The 19,969-nt window shown below is 46.3% G+C and overlaps 1 long non-coding RNA gene across 1 annotated transcript; it reads left to right on the top strand.

The window, feature by feature from the left end:
• The first annotated feature begins 420 nt into the window (after nt 1-420).
• On the top strand, nt 421-5,273 carry LOC121459863. The gene is made up of 3 exons (XR_005975986.1): nt 421-1,070; nt 3,053-3,291; nt 4,376-5,273. It is a non-coding gene; the product is annotated as an uncharacterized LOC121459863 (long non-coding RNA).
• The last annotated feature ends 14,696 nt before the right edge of the window (nt 5,274-19,969 follow it).

Here is a 19,969-nt window from a genome sequence, read left to right as displayed (position 1 = left end):
GACGGGATGGGCGAAAGGCGAGTATCAGAGCTACATAATGCTTACGCGTGAAGAACTCAGAGCAAGGATGCCAACACGAAATTCTTGGCTTTGGAATGGGGTGGGTGGGGGGTTGGGTTGGGTTTGGAGCTGGTCTCCTTATGAATGCCAGCTTGGCTTTGAACTCCTTCCAAGTACTGGGATCATAGGCGTGCACCGTCACACCAAGCTACTATAGTACTAAACATTTTTAGGTTAATTCATCGGCACAAAATAGACTCACCGTCTATGTTGCACTAATTTGAAACTGTCTTTAAGCAACGCTCCAAGGGCTACTTGTTAATCACAGTAGACACCCGACCTAATCTTCAGATCAAGAAAATAGAAAGTTCAGACAAGAAAATGGAGGTGTTGGTATTTTTCAGGGTTCTATTCGGGAGTCTGAAAGATACTGGAGAAAAAACTACGGCGAATATTGTTCTCAAACAAATGACGGGAAGCCACTGTCATTTTGATTTATTATTATTATTATTATTATTACCAGTGTATTCATTGGCTGGTGTGCGCCCATGAGGGCAAAGCAAAGCCAGGTGAGTATCCTCAGACTTGGGAGACCCGAGGGAAACAAAGCTTCAGCTCCGCACATCATGACAGAAGAACGGAAGATGCTGAAGAGATGTGTAGCTGCTAGAGTTCAGGGCTAGATTCTCCTCCCAGCGAAGCCTCGTCCTTGCGCTTTGATGGCAGCTGCTCAGAGAGAAGGCCTGCATAGTCAAACGCCTGTCAGCTGACCAGTGAAGATTCTGAGCGGCAGGTTAGCTAAATGATGCCGATGGTTTCTCTGCCTCCGATACCACAACTGAGGGCTTGAGGAAATGCTGCATAAAGGACGGGTTTGTAAATTCCTATTTGAGAGACCACAATGTAAAATTAGAACTAGGGCATTTATTTTTATCACACTTAGTAATAAAGGGTAAATTTTTAAAAGTGTAGGCTGGATACGTGCCATACATTATTGGAACTTTCGCAGCTGTGGAATCTCCTTTGTCATCATTGTACAGAGAGAAAAACCATGCTTTGGAGAATGGGAGGTGAGTTGGCCAAGGTAATATCGTTCCTAAGATACCAGCTGAAGAGTGAACACTGGTTATCCATCTATCTCTCTCTCAAAAAAAAATCATATTAGACTGATGAGATGGCCTCAACAAATGCATCCTGGCACACGGCATATACATACACACAAAATAAATTTAAATTTAAGAACCCACAGAATGACTGAGCATCCTTAATGATAAATCTCCTCAAGGAGTTGCAGTCCAGGTGCACGCTTCTTACTCCAGCCCTTGGGAGCCTGGTGTCAGCATCTGTTTAGGCCACCTTGGCCTGTGTAGCAAGACCTGTCTAAAAGCCAAACAGAAAACCCACACAAGAAACAGCCTTAGGCAAGGTGTGGTGTCACATTCCTGTAATCCGAGTGTTTAGGGGACCTATCTGGACCCAGTGCTATAGGAGATGCAAAAGATACTAAAGCCACATAGCCCATGTTTAATATACTATATTAAATATTACAATAACCATTGTGATTGCAAGCTATTCAGCAAAAACTTACAGGGCTTTATTTTAAGTTAAATTTTATTTGAAAGTTTGTCAAAAACAAGGAAGCAAATGTTAGCGCTCTTCTGTTTGAAGGCTGTTTGGCTGTTTAAAGATCATGTTCAGATCAGGTAGTACTGGTTTCAAACATGAATTGGGAAGCCTTTCCTGAGGTATTTGTGAAAATTTGCCACTAATCCCTCTCTAAATGTCTGGTAGGATTCAGTGGTGAAACCATCTGGACCTACTGTTTTCTTTGCAGGAAGTTCTTTTTTCTTAATCACTAATTCAGTCTACAGTAGTGGCGCGTGCAGTTTGCAAGAGACTGCCAAACCGTTTCTCAGAGCGAATAACCCACTTTGCCTTGCTGTACCATCTGTGATTTGTCTATCAGCGTTTCGGAATGTCGCTATTTTTTATTTTAGCCATTCTGATGTATAGAAGTATCCCACTATAGTTTAAAAACATTTAGTATTTATATTATTATTATTATTGCATGTTTGTATGTGTGTGTGTACATGCAATTGGGTAACACCTGTGTGGAGGTCAGAGACAACTCAGGAATGGACTCTCTCCTTCCACCGTGTGGGGCCTGTGGATTAAACTTAAGTCATCAGGGTTGGTGGTAACAAGTCCCTTCACCAACCAGCTCAGCCATCTTCCCCGACCCTCGCTGTAGCTTTAATTTACTTTTCCCCAATTACTGATAAGGCTGAACTCTTTTCAATACTTGCTTGTGTGTGTATATTCTTTTTAGTGGGATGTCTTTTTACTCAGATTCTGATTGGGTTTTATTTGTATTCTTGATATATTCCAGATACAATTCTCTTCTGTAATATATGGTTTACAATATTTTCTCCCAATCTGTAATTTGTTTTTCTAACTTCACAACATTTTCTACAGAGTAGCATTTCAGCTTTGATGAAGTACAGTTGATATGTTTTTTTCCTTTAATGAATTGACTTTAGAAGTCTTTGTTCCTCCCACCTTAGATCTAAAACATTTCTCTCATTTTATTCATAAATGTTTAACATGTTGTAGTTACATCCAGGCTGCAGTTTGAGTTAGGTTTCGCTAAAGTTGGTTTACAGGGCTTGCTCTCCACACCGAGCCGATTTCCGCTGGGAGAGGACGAGATGGCTTAGAGGCTAACGGTGCTTGCCTTAAAGCCTGGCATCCTGATCCAGACCCTCGATCCCGTAGAAGGAAAGAGCTGATCTGAAAGCTGCCCTCTGACCTCCATGTGCAGGCACACCAGTCCCGGTACCTTCCACAGCCATCAGTAATAACTGTGATGGGTCTTTCTTTGGACTGCCAGCTCCCCAATAATGAAACGGAGACTTTTTTTTAAAAATTAATTTGGAAAGCTTGGCCTTTGTTTAGGCTTGTTCCCAACTAGCTTTTAAAACTTAAATTTTAAGAAGACCCGAGTTTGGTTTCTAGCACCCACACAGCAGCTCACAATCTTCTGCAACTCCAGTTTCAGGGGATCCAGCGCCCTCTTCCGGTCTCCACAGGCGTCTGCAAGCTCACAACCTTCTGCAACTCCAGTTTCAGGGGATCCAGCGCCCTCTTCCGGTCTCCACAGGCGTCTGCATGCACACACACTAAAATAGAAAAGAAAAAGCAAATTACTCCCTCACAGCGCTGGAGGATAGGAACGCTAAGAACCCTGGTATTGGCCGATGCAGTGTCTGGTGAGAGGCAGTTCACAGATGGGTAAGTGCGGATTCTCAGGTGTCCTCACAGAGCAGACGGCCTCTTTTCCTGTTTGGTCCGCTTTTAGTAGGTTAGTTTGCTGTGCTAAGTACTGGAGTCAGGAAGGAAATGGAGCATCCAGGCAAGCACTCCACCACTGGGCTACATCCCAACCGAGCATGAGCCTTCACAAAGTTATCTTGATACCTGTATTTATTTTTGTGTATGTATCTACCTGCGTGCCATGGCATGTCTGTGGAGATCAGAGGATGCTTGTGGAAGTCAGTTCTCTCCTTCCATCATGAGAGCTCCAGGGATGAAGTTCATCAGACTTGTTAGCAAGCACCTGTAACCTTTACCCACTGAGCTATTCTGCCAATTGAGACATTTTTATGTGGGAGCCCACAGAAGTGGGTCCAGTCCACCTTGACCAAAGCTCTGAGAATTTAGGCCTATTCTTGCTCCTTTTTTCTTCCCTCCCCTCCTCCCCCCCGAGACAGGGTTTCTCTGTAGCTTTGGAGCCTGTCCTGGAACTAGCTCTTGCAGACCAGGCTGGCCTCAAACTCACAGAGAACAGAGCTTCATCTGCCTCTCCCTCCCGAGTGCTGGGATTAAAAGTTTACACCACCACCACCACCTGGCTCATATTTTTGCTCCTTGTCAGGTGAGTGGCTGCCTACAGCATGCTTGGTCTAAAGTGTGATTGCTGCTTGTCCTGCCTAAGCAACAGAATGCTTAACTCAGGATATAGTTGCTTGATGCTTCAGGTATTGAACAAGTAATTGCTCTGTTTGTCCTTTGTGTCAGTTCAAGTAGCCTTTTCTCTCCCCCACCTTTGGATTGGTGTATGGTGCATATAAGTCATATGGAAAATAGACAGAGGTTAAACGCAGGTGAATTCAGTATTCACTGGATGGCCCTCCATGTTCTATTCTGTGTCTATGTTCCTCTTGCTTAATGTTTCTAATCCTCATGTCCTCCACCCTGGAACGTGTGAACCCCATCAAGGCTGGACCCCAACCGATGGCTCCCCAATATGGGGCTCTGACATGTTTATAGGATACTTAAGCCCATTCGCAAACCATCCCCACACTTCCTTCCGCAGTAAAAGGTTTTCAAGCATAAAGGAAGAGATGGGAAGAATGCGGAGGGAAGTCACCCACTGGATGCCTGCCACCAGAGAATCCGAAGTTCTGGTTTGACGTGTTGACAGCCCGATGGTGTCTGCGGATTGTCTAGATGTAACAGGGACTGTACCATGCTGCTGTAAACACTTTTTTGTGGGTAAAAAATGAACTATTGAGAGAGAGCTCTGTGGGAATTCTGTGGCATTAAGGCATTGGTGACAGTTGTAGCTGTTGTTGGAAGTGAGCTTCACATGTCTCTGACTCCTCACTAAGGATTATGAATGCAAGCTTAGCCCGATTTAGCCAGGGTGAGGAACTCCATTTTCTGAGCCCTGTTTCATAGTATAACACACCTTGGAGCTAATTTCTAAACTGACAATTTTAAGTTCCTTTTGCTGGAGATTTGGTGACCTGCTATATTTATAACTCTCTCAGACTCCATTTCTGCTCAGAAGGACTAGATCATACACCTATAATTCCAGCTGCTCAGGGGGCTGAGGCAGGAGGATCACAAGGTTAAGGCCAACCTAGTCAACAAAGAGACTGTCTCAAAATGAAGTAGAAAAGGATTGGGGACCAGGAATAGTTGTGGTCCCAGGTGAGAAGAGGAGGCAGGGGGATTACACCAGCCTGGTCCACACAGCAAGAAGAAAAGGGAGAAGAAGAAGAAGAAGGCAAAAGAGGAGAGGAGAGAAGGGGGTGATGTTAGGTAGGGTGCGTGAGTAACAAGCTTGAGGCCCTTCATCCAGTTCTCTATACCAAGGAACAACACCAAGGCTAGCCTTTGGCTTACTTACACACACACACACACACCACACACATACCACACACACACATGCCACATACACACCACACACACATGCCACACACATACAACACACACCACACACCACACACACACACACACACACACCACACACCAGTACTAAAGTCTTTGTCTGCTCAGACAGCAAATGTCCAGCAGATCCAGAACCAACTTCGTTCTAGCCTGTGTAGGAATGCAGGTGGTCAGGTGACCCAGCAACGTCTCTCCCATTTGTCCCTCCTAGCTCTGTCCTCCCCTGACCTTCAGCAGTCCACTTCTGACCCAGTGGTTATGAATTTCTTCACCATGATGTTGGAGAGTGCCTAATTGTAACTTTATTAAATTTAACTAGGAAGCTATCTAGGCCCAGGCTTTCTTTCTTTCTTTCTTTTTTTTTTTTTAAAAAAATTGTATCACTGGGTGGTGGCGGCGTATGCCTTTAATCCCAGCACTAGGAGGAGGCAGAGACAGGCAGATGGAGTTCCAGGACAGCCAGGGTGGGTACACAGAGAAGCCCTGTCTTAAATAAATAAAGAAATTTACCTGTATGGGTGTTTTTCCTACATGTATGTCTATATGCCATGTGTATGCCTCATGCCCACAGAACCCCTGGGGATGGAGTTAGAAACGATTGTAATCCATCATGTGGGGGCCCTGAAAGAATAGCCAGTGCTCCTATCCAATGAACCATCTTTCTAGCTTCTAGGCTTTTGTTTAAAAATAGTTTTTCTTTTTAATTTTTGTATGTATATATGTGTGTGTTTACATATAACATTTTTTATACATATACATACACTATATACATACACACACAAACACACACACACACACACACATATATATATGAAAAAGAGAGAGGGTCACATATGTGTCTTAGCCTGAATTTTAAATCTTTTTGCAGCCCAGTCTAGCCTCAAGTCTATGTTCCTCCTGTCTCTCTACCTCCACAGTGCTGGATTACAGACTTACGCCACCATGCCCACCATGCCCAGTCTTAAACTAGTAATCCGTTCTATTCAGTTGTTGTGGGTCTACTGAAGCTGTCTTCTGTAGCTTAGGTAGTTTGTGCCTTTTCGGGAGTCTTATCTAATTTGCTGACATAGTTTTCCTCCTCTTCTCTTATCACACAACCAAACTGATATTCCTAAACACGATTCACACTTCCCTGACCCCTAATCTTGTACTAGAATGCCTCCAGCTCAATCTCTACACTCTGAAGTGTATCAAATACCTCTGGGACCGAACTGTTCTCCAGAGTCCTCTAGGGAACACACGAACAAGCAGATATGATAAGGTCTCGACTCTCGGAGAGCTCTTTGTCTAATATAATGTTTCCTAAAGTGTGTTCTTCAAAAGTTCTTCAACATACAAATTAGCTGGAGTCTATACCAGGTGTGGGCCCCATCAAGCAGGTGAAGTGGAGACTGCATTGACCTGAAGCCCCCTCCTACCCCAGACCGTTGGGAGATCCCTGCCTGTTGGTCCGTTGACAGGTTGGTAGGGCCATCGTCTTCTTCCCTTTGGGGCTCCAGGTGAGCGTTCTGTTTCCTTGGTCTATCTTGTTAGGTAAGTGTACGGGCCTGAAGGCAGGGTTTGTAGCTCAGTGGAATAGCATTTGCACGCTCAAGGTCACCTAGGTTCAATCCCCAGCACTGTGAAAAAGGGTCCTTTTTTTCTGTTACATCTCCCTCCCTCCCTCCCCCCCCCCCCCTTCTCTCATCTCTCCGTATCTGGGAATGACCTGGAACTTTGGCTAATCTTCCCATCTCTCCCTCCCAAATGATGGATTGCACTCGGTTTTGTAGGATGCTGAGGATCAAACCCAGGGACTCCTACATGCCAGCCAGCCAGTCTGCTAACCGAGTTTTATACCCAGCCCTTCCGTTACAGCTTTAACACACTCTTGTGCCCACATAGTCAACAATCTCCTTCGGAAAGGATGTAGGCGGTACTTTTTTGCTTGCAGAATAAATTCATCTGTCCATGCCTTGTGGGTGGGAGCATCTATGTGACAAACAAGATACTGATTTGCTCAACTTTGCGTTTATGGATAAAACAGAGGCAACTTGTGCTTTGTAAAACGGAGTCTCTTGGGGTAAGTGTACTAGCTAGGATTACGATTGCTGTGACGAAACACCATAATCCAAAGAGAATTGGTGAGAAAAGGGTTTGTTTAGTTTACAACTTCACATCAAAGGAAGTTAGGACCGGGACTCCAACAGGGCAGGAACCTGGAGGCAGGAGTTGATGCAGAGGCCATGGAGGGGTGCTGCTTACTGACTTGCTCCTCATGGTTTGCTCAGCCTGCTTTCTTATAGACCTCAGGACCACCAGCCCAGGGATGGCCCCGCCCACAATGTACTGGGCTCTTCCCATCAGCCACTGATTAAGAAGGTGCTGTACAGGTTTGTCTGCAGCCTGATCTGAAGGAGGCCTTTTCTCTATTGAGGCTCCCTCCTCACCAATGACTCTAGTTTATGTCAAAATGACATAAACTAGCCCTGACAGCCAGGTAAAGCTGGAAAGTCAGTTTCATAAACTTAGAGCAGGGCACAGCCTACTCTCCAGACTGTATCATTTCTTCCAAGGCAGTACTTAAATCTCATTGGCATCTTTGCTTCTCTAAGATGTTCTGATACAGACAAGCCCAGTGTTTACCCATTTCCCAAGACCATGTGGCCACAGAACCTTCTGAAGCTTTATATAACATCTGGAAATGACCCAAAGCACATCTGTTCCGTGAAACACACTTCAGAAAACAAAGCAGTATACTAATTAATATGTACACCCAAATAAGTGCAATACAAATTAGCATTGCATAGCTGAGAGCTAGTGTTTGGGAAAATGAAGGAAAGGCAGGGAAGGAAGAGGAAGTAGTAACTTCAGGCTATAAGAAGGACAACCAGAGATGGAGGTGTTCAGGGTAAAGGAAGCTAAGGAAAGAGACAGGTCAACAGCATGGAGGTCAAAGACACCAAGAAAGGGCTTTCGGGGTTGACATCATTAAAACCGGTGTCAACCTTCTGAAGGAAAATCCCAGGGAATGATGAGAGCAAAATGTTGACCGAAGAAATAACAGCAAGTACTGGAGAGGCTGGGCTTCAAGAAAGGAGAGAGATTATTGTTCTTATTTGCTGGTTGTTCTTTTCAGCCCCTAGAATTGTGCCTGGTGTATTCAAAACTCTAAATAAATACTAAATAATTATTATTAATCCATAATTAATGACTGTTAAAGAAAAAGTGGATTAAACCAGGCATGACGGTGCACAGTTCCAGAGAGTAGCAAGGAGGACCCAAGTTCAGCTACATATTGGATGATGCTTTTGGACTGGCTACATGGGCTGTCATGGGGAGGGGGTGAGGACTAGGGCTGTCATGGGGAGGGGTGGGGACTAGGTCTGTCATGGGGAGGGGTGGGGGACTAGGTCTGTCATAGGGAGGGGTGGGGGACTAGGTCTGTCATGGGGAGGGGTGGGGACTAGGGCTGTCATGGGGAGGGATGGGGACTAGGGCTGTCATGGGGAGGGGTGGGGACTAGGGCTGTCATGGGGAGGGGTGGGGACTAGGGCTGTCATGGGGAGGGGTGGGGACTAGGGCTGTCATGGGGAGGGGTGGGGAACTAGGGCTGTCATGGGGAGGAAGTGGGGACTAGGGCTATCACGGAGAGGGGTGGGGGACTAGGGCTGTCATGGGGAAGGGGTGGGGATCAGAAGCAAGGGAGGTTATAAAGGAGGGAGCATCTTGAACTAGGCTGAAGACTCCCCTTGGAAGTAGAAATCATGCAAAGTTGGCAACACTGGGGCCTCTGGGGTAGCTGAGGGGTGAAGGCCTAGCCTGACCATCTGAATTTGATCCTGGGACACACATGGTGGAAGATGAGAATCAACTCCCACAGGTTGTCCTCTGACTTCCACACATGCCCTGTGTCCTGCACCTTCTACATGCACACACATACACATACACACACCTCACACAACAATGTGGAAAGAGAAAACACAGCTCACTGCCAAGCACTGTGGTGATGGGAGCAAGGCCTAGGCACAGTAGAAGGCAGGGCTCATCATGGCCACATGAATTTGCAGCAGCCACTCAACTGTCCATGCCAGAGATCAATCTTTAGGGCTTCCTTGCCTTCGCCTCTTGATACCAGTTTTCTCATTTCCATAATTTTATGGCCCCACATCCACTCCTGTTTGTGCACACGCCCCCAGCACTAAATAAAGCTCTCGTCACGGCTTGCCTGGAACGTTAGAGTGGCTTTTCTGGCTTCACGATGAATTCACTACTTGTTCCGTCAGCCTTTTCTCTGTGTTGTTATCAGAACTATGGTCGAAAGCACAGAAATGAAGCCATGAGTTTTCTCTTTAAAAGCAGCATTAGGGCCTGGTAGTGGGGGCCCACACTTTTAATCTCAGGACTTGGAAGTCAGAGGCAGGCAGATCTCTGAGTTCAAGGCCAGCCTGGTCTACAGAGTGAGTTCCAGGGCAGTCAGGGCTACACAGAGAAACCCTGTCTCAAAAACCAAACAAACAAAAAAGCAGCATCGGGCTGAAGGCATAGCACAGAGTGCTCCTGTGGACTGCACGTGGCCCCAGAGTCCATCCTGGCATTGGGTGTGGACTGGAGAGCATCAGTGCCCTGGCCACTGGGGAGGAATCAAGGTCATAACAAAATGGGAAAAGTCTAAGGAATGAAGTGTTCTCGTCTATGAGATTGGCAAGGATTTACAATAGTGAGAATACTCAGTACTGGCGTATATGTGGGAGAAAGAACAACCGCAGCCCTATTAGCAGGTCTTACAAGACGCAAACTTTAGAAAGCAGTTTAGCAATCCCAATTATAGAAATACCAGTGTGCCCAAACACTGATTACTTCTGGGGTTGCAAAATAGAAGAGACTAACATTGCGAGTGGAGATTTAGTCCCGCTGATAGACTGCTCATCTTAAGGCACAAAGCCCTGGGTACCACATAACCCAGATGTGGTAGTGTATTCTGTAATCCCTGACCCCAGAAAGGAGAGGCAAGAGAATTCGAATTCAAGGCCATCCTCTGCTACACAAGACACATTCTTCTCCATATTTTCGCCACTTTTCATGGTATTTAATGTTTGTGATTATGTGTATGTGTGTATATATGTTTCAACATCATAAAAACCCTGAAGATACAGGAATGAAAGCTAGCTGCTGGGTGGCTCAGACTGTACTCTGTCGTTCGGATTCACCGACTCTCCTGCCGGATGTGGCAAATTTACCTACTCTGGAGGCTGATGCAGGAGGATCACAGGGTGTCTGAGGCCAGCCTGGACCACACAGGGAGTTCCAGTCTGGCTGGGATACACAGTGAGACCCTAATTCAGACAAACAAAGAGAAGATTGTCTATCGCTGCTGAAGTAGAGTCTTCATCTTCAGCAGGCATCTTCACTTGTTCTACTCTTTATTCCAACAGGCTGCTGGGTGTCAGTCAGGTTTTTGTTTAGAAGAAGGTCTCGGGGTCTGTTTCTCTACCATCTGTGCTGGTTTGAATAGGAGTGACCCCCATAGGCTCATATATGTGAGTTCTTTGTCATCAGGGAGCGGCACAACTTGAGAAGGATTAGGAGGTGTGGCCTTGTTGGAGTAGGTGTGGCCTTATTAGAAGTGTGTCTCTGAAGGTGAGCTTTGAGGTTTCAAAAGCCCAAGCGGGGCTCAGTGTCTCCTCTCTCTCTCTCTCTCTCTCTCTCTCTCTCTCTCTGCTGTCTGTGGATCCAGATGGAGACCTACCTCTCAGCTCCTTCTCTAGCACCCTGTCCGCCTGCATGCCTCCATGCTTCCACCATGATGACTACGGACTGAACCTCTGAAACTGTAAGCAAAGCCACCCCAACTAAATGTTTTCTTTATAAGAGCTGCTGTGGTCATGGCGTCTCTTCACAGCAATAAAAATCTTAACTAAGATGCCATGTTCCCAGGGCGCCTGAGTGTCCCCTGTGAAGCTCTTCTCCCACCTGGATTCAGTGGTCACCCTTGGTGGTGGGGTGGGGATGGGGGGAGAAATGTTTGTTGTCCTTGCCCTGGAGTAGAGTGGTTTCTACTGTTTCTTGTGCCTCCTTTGCCAGTATTTAATCTGAATCTTGCCTTTTCTGTGTAATAAAATGTTCATTTCCAAATATGTATTCTGTCTCTTAGGTTCTCTGTGTAAATCCTTGCTTAAATTATACAACCGAAGCTCTGTCCCCAGCCACGTGAGCAATTACACCCAAGACACAAAATGCTACTTTTTGCTAATTTGTATCTGAGGCGAGTGCAGGAATTAATTAAACAAGTCTGTAGCCGCCTGGTGTTTATTCACTGACACTGAGCCGGAATCATTGCGTCACTAAGCCTCTCTCTGGAGGTTTGTTTAGGGTTGTGCTAAGTGGTGAATTGTTGTTATGACCCTTTGCCTACATCTTTGCAAAACAGTCATTAGATTTGTGTTTTCCATAACACACACACTAAATCTCATAATCAGGAGAAAAACTGTAACAATTCTGAGAATTTCAAGCTTCCACAGGTAGGGCTTAGGCTAATAAGCATAGCTGGGATTTCTCAGCAGTGAAAATGAGGTCCGACAACTTGGAAGTATTGAAATGTCCGTGCTCTCGAAAGTGAACCGCAGCGGTGTGTAGAATTAACTACTAACTTTAAACAGGCTTGATCAACACTGCCCTTTCCAGAAAGGTAAAGAACTGAGCCCTTCTTTGCTACAAGGGTTGCTCCTCAGTTTGAAGTCCCTAAGTGGGGGCGGCTCTTAAAGTGACGGTGAGCCTTTATCATCTGTAAATTTCCACTGATGCAGTCAGCATGGTTGTGTCTGTTGGCAGCAGGGACTGCGACCTTCCTCACAGTCTAGTGCTGTCCTTGGGTTGTTTAGGAGCACCTATATATGTGGATTCTGAAGAGACAAGTTCAGGAAAAGAAAACAGGAAAAGAAAAGCAAACAGCCAGAAAGGACTTCAGCCTCTGCTTTCTGGTGTCAGGACTTCAGAGACCTTGAAAGACTGGCTTCCTCCCGCTCCTGTCAAACTGGTCTCATCCATCTGTTACACTGTACTTCGTTTTACAAGATAACTGCACTGGGAAACATAAGCAGGGAAATTGAGCCCTGGGGGTTTAAGAGACTCTAGCTAATGTCAAGTGGGTCCTGCTGCAAGCAGCAGTTGCTAAGGGTGGCTCGGGATAATTTCAAGGCATCCTCACCGGGTTTCAGTTTCCTTCTACTGGGCATATGGAGCCTCGGGGTATTTTACTCAACCCTGGGCGAGCTTTGAGTCATTCCACTGAAGGACAACCACGATTTAAGTTCTTGGAGTTTGAACCCCGTTTTAGCATCCATACTAGCCACGGTAGCGAAGGCATTAACCAGCTCTTCATGTTGAGCAGCCCTCATGCCATGAGCAGATGCTAGAAGTGCTTCTGGATACACACCATGGAGCAGCCCAGCTGGAGGAACAATCCGGCCTTTTCCATTCAGTACTCCTGCTTTCAGCAAGCAGTCCCTGCTTAGAAAGTTCCTGAAGACCCGAATGCTCGGAAGAGATATAATTAAAACCAAAGTCTCGGCTCATCTAGATTTCTAATCTGGAAGCTCCTCGTACCCAGAGTGACTAAATGTCTGACTAACTTCCCACTTGTACAGTCAGAGAAAGCCTCTATGAATTCATTAGTCTTTTTGTTTGGATGTGTCGGTCACAGGAAAGAAAAAAGATGCCTCTATTTAAAGCCGTGTATGTCAGCACCGAGGATGTGCTCTCAGATTTTCCCAAGAACTGTTTCAGAGATGTCTTCTAAAGCAGGGTTTGGTCTGGGTGGAGACGGGTGCTCTCTAGATAGCCCAGGCTGGCTTAGAGTTCTTGAGTCTCCTGCCTCAGCTTCCTGAGCGCTGGCACGCCAGGTGTACCACGTCACTCTGTTTCTAAAGCCATTGGTGAGTTTATGAAACAGTTCAGCAATACACAATGAAGAGATTCCAAGAGAATACTAACAAAGCCTATTAAGTCTCTCCAGATCAGTGGGCTGTTATTATCAGCAAGATGCTCTTAGAGTCTCAGACTCCTGAGTTCCTCCCAAGCATTCAGAGGCTGCGGCAGCTCTTCCAACAAACGCTGAAGGAAGGTGCTTCACGAAGCACACAGGGCTGCTTTCTTCTCCCCCAGAATAAGTGGACTGCCAAATCCACCGTTTCCCAGCAGTGAACCTTTGAAGGTTTACTTTTCTTCAGAGAAGGGGTTCCACAACTGATTCAATCTAAACACACGTGCCAGCGATGTTTGTTATCAAGGAGATGACTTGTCAAGGAAAGGCACTCGCTGAATAGGCCTGAGGACTACCCAAAGTTGTCCTCAGGCTTCTATATGCACATCATAGCACAATACACCCAAACGTCATACACACAATATTACTGATTACGGAATAAAACAGGTCAGGCATGGTGGTCTATGCCTGTAACCCTAATACTTTAACTGTTTTTATTGAACTATATATTTTTCTCCACTCCCCTCCCTTCCACCCCCCTCCAAGTGATCCTGTTTTAAAAAAAATAAAGAAGGTTGAGCGATGATGGCACATGTCTTTTAATCCCAGCACTTGGGAGGCAGAGGCAGACAGATCTCTGTGAGTTCAAGGCCGGCCTGGTCTACAGTGAGGTCCAGGACAGCAAGGGCTACACAGAGAAACTCTGTCTTGAAAAAAAGAAGGAAAGAAATACAATAAATATAATAGCTTTAGCTGTGTGTATTCACTTGACTATTCATTTAACATATGAGTGTTCTGTGGTACTATATGCCATACTTTTGATGCTATTGTATAGAATTGAACATAAAGGACACAGACCTCAGCTCAGAAAGCTTGTGTGTGTGTTTACATGTTTGCCACAGTGGTGTGCATGTGGAGGTCAGCTTGTAAGAGTTCGTTCTCCTTCCACCATGTGAATCCTAAGGACTGAACTCAGTCATCAGGCTTGGGAGCAGGAGCCTTTCCCCACAGAAACATTTTGCCAATTCCAACTGTCTTTTTCATTGGCCCAGATCACTTGATTAGATGAAGGATGGATACCAAGCCTCATGCCTCTGCACTTGCAGTTCAAGGATGAGCACATGACCCATATCCGGCCAATCATATCCTTTCCCTGTGATTATTCCTAACTTGAAGCTAGAAGGAAGCTGGTACCCTCATCCTAGTCTGAAGCTACAAGCAGCTGAGCTAGAGAGCAATTGTCACCTCGGGAGGAAGTGAGACTGAGCGAATCTTCCCTGCAGAGATGGGAAGACAGAGAGAACAGCAAACCTTGATGGCAATGTGTGTCCCTCTTTGGAGATGTCCCTAAAGCCAGTACCACCTCTTTCTTATTGACGATGTGGTTAGTTTTGCCAATACCTTCCTCTGATGGGTGTTAGTTGTTGAGGACCAGCCTTGACAAAAATACCACATGCCAGGGTAGGGGCATTGGGATTTAGAAATAGTAGTAAAGAATACGAAGATGCGAGAATAATAAGACAGAAAAACATAGACTAGTACCTGGAGTACTAATTAGTATTCACTATTTCCAATGAATACTGAAATCTCCTGTGTTTAATTTCCAATTGCTTAAAATACCCCTGACCCCAAGCAATAGGACTAAGACAAAAAAACTGCATTAACATGATACAAGGATATGAACAAACCAGGTGAAGGTTGCAGACTAGGTCCATAGTTAAACATTCTGTTGCTAGAAAAAAACAAGTCGCCATGCTCATACCCTAGACCAAAACATTCTGTAGGCAAACCACTCCCTGGATAGAATCCAGTGTTACAACTTAGTTGGATCCTTAGACTTTTGTTTGAGGTAGAAACAAACCTACTTCTCTATTCCTGAAATGCAAGGTCTGGATATTAGCTACACCTGTTGACACTAACCTTGAGAGAGCAGAACTCTCTGACCTGAATCTAGGTGGGACCTTTGTTTGAGGTAGAAACACAATAACCTTGAAGGAGTAGAGGTAAGTTCCAACCCTCTGACCTTCAGTCAGTGTGGAAATGGGCTCACATTTTTGGGCCTCCACAGTTAGTTCAGTGTTGGGGGTCACATGCTAGATGAGCACGCCATCACTAGGCCACATCTCCAGCCATATTCTCACCTTTACATTTAAGCCAGATCAAGCCCCATGCTACTGTCCTGTCAGACTGACTACATCTTCCTTGCTCTCTGAGTTCTGTGGGCCTGTTTGTGGCTTCTGCTCACTGGCAGTGTTATGGTCTTCCATGGGGTAACATGAGCACAAGAGGGCACTGATGTCAGATTAAAGATGCCATTTTACCCATTTCCTCCAGGTGCCAATGAGTTCACTGAGGTCGCTGACAGCCTAGGAGTGAGGGCTCGCTTACAGAGTCATGGCTTTTACCATGGGAAAGTCGGCGTCACTGAGACAGCCAACTCTCCTGTCGGGTTCTTGTCTTGCTTCCCACTCCACAAGTAAAGTGAGCTGTGAAGGTAAGCAAACAAAAAGGGTTTGTTTTCAACGTGTTGCGTGTAATGGTCTGTCCTGTCCCTTTAAGAGACAAGCCATGCCCACTCCCTTCCTTGTCTACCAAGGCAAGCTGATCTTCAGCTTCCAGCCTGAGTCCCTTCTTCTTCTTCTTCTTCTTCTTCTTCTTCTTCTTCTTCTTCTGCTTCTGCTTCTGCTTCTGCTTCTTCTCTCTCTCTCTCTCTCTCTCTCTCTCTCTCTGGAAGAGGCAGCTTCTGTCTCTTCCTTCTTCCCACTTCTCCCCTTCCCATCTGTTTCTCTCTCTCTCCTCTTCTCCTTTCTCCCCTTCCTTCCTCTAACCCACTAAATAAATATCCAACTTCACTCTTCATGGCATGCCTATCCAACTCATTCTCTCCCTGCCTTGTGGCTTCCTGCCTAGGACCTGGCTGCCTTTGTGGCCATGGTCTAGGGACCTGCTGCCCACTGCCTGTCACCACTTGGGGACCTGCAGCCACTCGGGGACCTGCAGCATTTTACTTAAACCTTTACACTGTGTGTGCATGCACACATATGTGACATGCATACCACAGTGCATGACTTCTGGGAGTCAGTCCTCTCCTTTCATCGCATGGTTCAAGATGGTGTGTGTGTGTGTGTGTGTGTGTGAACTCTTTGACCCCATTCTGCTGCTGCTGAAAACTGTGTGTGTGTATGGGGAGGGGTTGGGGTTTCAGTTCCTGGCTGCCTCTCTAATCACAGCCAGGGCCCCTTATATTCTTGTCACTAACATGGGCAACAACTGGAGAAATCACACCCCAATTTTTACCAATCTTTACCCAATTTGCAGGCAGTTAGTTCCACCAAAGAGTCCCCCCCCCCCAGCAATGTACACACTTATAGAACTCAGGGGTTGGGGAGGGGAGGGAGGCTGAGGAGAGAGCTTAGGGAGAGGAGCTCCTAACTCATGAACTTTCCCAGCTTCCTGAGCTGGGGGTTTCCCAAGTTTTATTATCCACCCCCATCATCACCCCAAGATGAACTATTTCACCTCAAGGAAACGACTGCACAATCACATAGAGTTATATATTATGTCGTTTTATCATCATTACCTTGCATTTTCCACAGGTCACACAATGGCTGTGTTTAATAACACTAAAATGTTAATATAGCACAATCTACTTAACTGTTTCCCAACTGCAAAGTAATCAGTTTGATTTTTTTTTCCTTCATCGGTATTGAATTTAACACCATTGAGCAGTTGGGAGAATATAGCTTTGATTGTCTCTTAATTAACTCCTAATTTAGGCTCCTGGGAGCAGGAATCTGAGCGGAAGGGAAGGAGCACTTCTGTGGTTTTAGAAACAAAGTGGAATGGTTTTTACGTTTTAGGAAAGGTGTGCCAAGGTGTCTGCCAGTGACGGGTGAAGCCGATGGCCACTCATGCGTGCCCTGCTTCCCTTCGAGGGAACCCTGCTTGTGGTTCATCCAACACACGGGAAAAAGAGGGGAACACAGCACCTGCTGTGCTGTTTGTTTCCAATGGGTGTGATATGGGTTCTCACAGAGGATGGATAAGAAGGCTGGGCATCGAGAGGTTCTAGCCTACCCACGGTCACACCAAGCCTCTCATCAAGGTGAGCATCCAGAGAGCCCTTAGAGATCCTCCCAGACTTTGGATTTTTATTATTAGCCTTGTAATTTCCCTCTTTCCTTTAATTTTTCCCCCCTTTTGGCTATGAATGCTAGCCTGGCCAGGACTTGCTATGTAGCCCTGGCTGTGTCTGAATTCGTGACAAGTCATCCTCAGATTCCCGAGTGCCAGGACTTCAAGAAATGTGCTGCCGTGCCAGGCAAAATTGTAATTCATTAATTATTCAGTTGGTTGTCCCACTTCTAGTATTAAGTTAATGGTTCATTCTTAAAAGTGTATTTATTTAAGGGCTCTTTCGGCAGGGTCAAGCATGAGCTGCAGCCCAGCTCCGGCCTGGCGCTCACCCATGCCTCCATCTGATCCCCAACACCACAAACCAAACGAAGCGGAGAAAATGCATGGGCACAAATAGCCACGCCTCCAATAGGGAAGAGGTGGTACACACACTGCCATCAAGATTTCCTGTCCTCCCTGTCTTCGGGTCTCTGCAGGGAAGAACCTCTCAGCCTCACTTCCTCCCAAGGTGACAACTGCACTCTCTTACTCAGCTGCTTGCAGCTTCCAGCCAGGATGAGGTCCCTGCTCCCGCTTCCTCCTAGCTCCAGTTCAGGAACAAATCGAGAAAGCAGGTCATGTGAGACAGGAGGACTGTCCTGAGTTTAAGGTCCACGTGGGCTATAGATCAAGACTGAGGTGGTTTGAATAAGAATCGCCCCACAGCCTCGTTTTCCGAATGCTCATGCACCAGGAAGTGGCACTACTTGAGAAGGGTTAGGAGGCGTGGCCTTTTGGAGGTAGTGTGTCACTTGGGGTGATCAGGCCCAGTTTCTCTCTCTTCCTGCTGCTTGTGGAACAGGATGTAGACTTCTCAGTCACTTCTCCAGCACTGTGCCCGCCTGTATGCCTGGCATCATGTTCCCTGCCATACTGATAAGAAACTAAACCTCTGAAGCTGTAAGCAAATCCCTAATTAAATGCTTTTATGGGATTTGCCTTGGTCATGGTGTCTTCTCACAGCAATAGAACAGTGACTAAGACAGAGTCTCTGTCTCAAAACCAAAACCAAAAGAATACTCTGGAATCTGTGACTGGCCAGGATCAGTGATTCGTGCCTGTAGTCCCAACACCCAGGAGCCCGAGGCAGAAGAAGTATTGCAAAATTGAGGTTAGTTTGTGCTATATACTGAGTTCCAGGACAGCCTGGGCTACAAAGTGAAATTTTGTCTCAAAAAAAGCCACAAAATAAACAAATAGGTAAGAGATGTGGTTCAGTAGGGTAATGGTCTAGCAGCCATGGAGCCTTGACTTGTCCCTAGCATGAGAGGAAACAGGGAGGAAGGAGAAAGAGGAGAGAAAAGCGAGGGGGTGGGGGGCGATGTGCGGACTAGGTAACCATTTCCTACAACACGGGGAAACCCTTACAAGCTTTGTTTGAAAGGGTTGGATTGTTTGTTGAAATAAGGCTGTGGAGTAGGAATATGGACATCAACTAAGACTGGAGCTGTGGAGGTGAGCCCGTGGGTAAAGTAATTGATATGCAAGTGTAAGGATCTGAGTTCGAATCCCCAGAACCCACATACAGAGCACACACATCACTAATTCCTTCCAGGGAAGATGACAGGTAGAGACAAGAGAGGCCTGGAAGCTCAAAAGACCTTGTCTTAAACAAGATGGAAAGTGAGGACATACAAAGTTGTCATCTGAGCTCCACATATGAGCTATGGCACACACACCTCCACATACGAGCTATGGCACACACACACCTCCATATACGAGCTACGCCACACACGCCTCCACATACAAGATATGACATACACACCTCCATATAAGAGCTATGGCACACGCCTCCACATACGAGCTATGGCACACAAGCCTCCTCAGTCACACACAAGAATAACTGCCTATGGGTGTGTAGGCAAACACAGAGGGGGGTGGAGAGGAAGAGAAGAAAGAGAAAGAGACGGGGCGGGAGGGAGGAAAGGAGAGAGAGAGAGAGAGAGAGAGAGAGAGAGAGAGAGAGAGAGAGCGCTACCAAAATCAGTGTGGAGAAAGCCAGGCATGTGGCCTTTAATCTCAGCACTCAGGAGGCAGAGGCAAGCGGATCTCTGAGTTTAAGGCCAGCCTGGTCTACAGAGTGAGTTCCAGAGCAGTCAAGGCTATGAAGTGAGACCCTGTCTCAAAACAACAACTACTTTTTTTTATTTAAATTTATTTATTTATTAAGGATTTCTGCCTCGTCCCCACAACCGCTTCCCATTTCCCTCCCCCTCCCCCGATCAAGTCCCCCTCCCTCATCTGCTCGAAGAGCAATCAGGGTTCCCTGACCTGTGGGAAGCCCAAGGACTGCCCACCTCTATCCAGGTCTCGTAAGGTGAGCATCCAAACTGCCTAGGCTCCCACAAAGCCAGTACGTGCAGTAGGATCAAATCCAAAGACAAACACATAGGCATCCTCATGAATATTAACCTTCATCAGGCGATGAAAGGAGACAGAGACAGAGACCCACATGGGAGCACCGGACAGAAATCTCAAGGTCCAAATCAGGAGCAGAAGGAGACGGAGCACGAGCAAGGAACTCAGGACCACGAGGGGTGCACCCACACACTAAGACAATGGGGATGTTCTATTGGGATCTCACCAAGGCCAGCTGGC

The sequence above is a fragment of the Microtus oregoni genome, unplaced genomic scaffold, assembly GCF_018167655.1.
Source record: "Microtus oregoni isolate MIOR12 unplaced genomic scaffold, Mior012 000019F_ref0000042, whole genome shotgun sequence".
Lineage (NCBI taxonomy): Eukaryota > Metazoa > Chordata > Mammalia > Rodentia > Cricetidae > Microtus > Microtus oregoni.
This window is presented reverse-complemented; position numbering and strand designations above follow the sequence as displayed.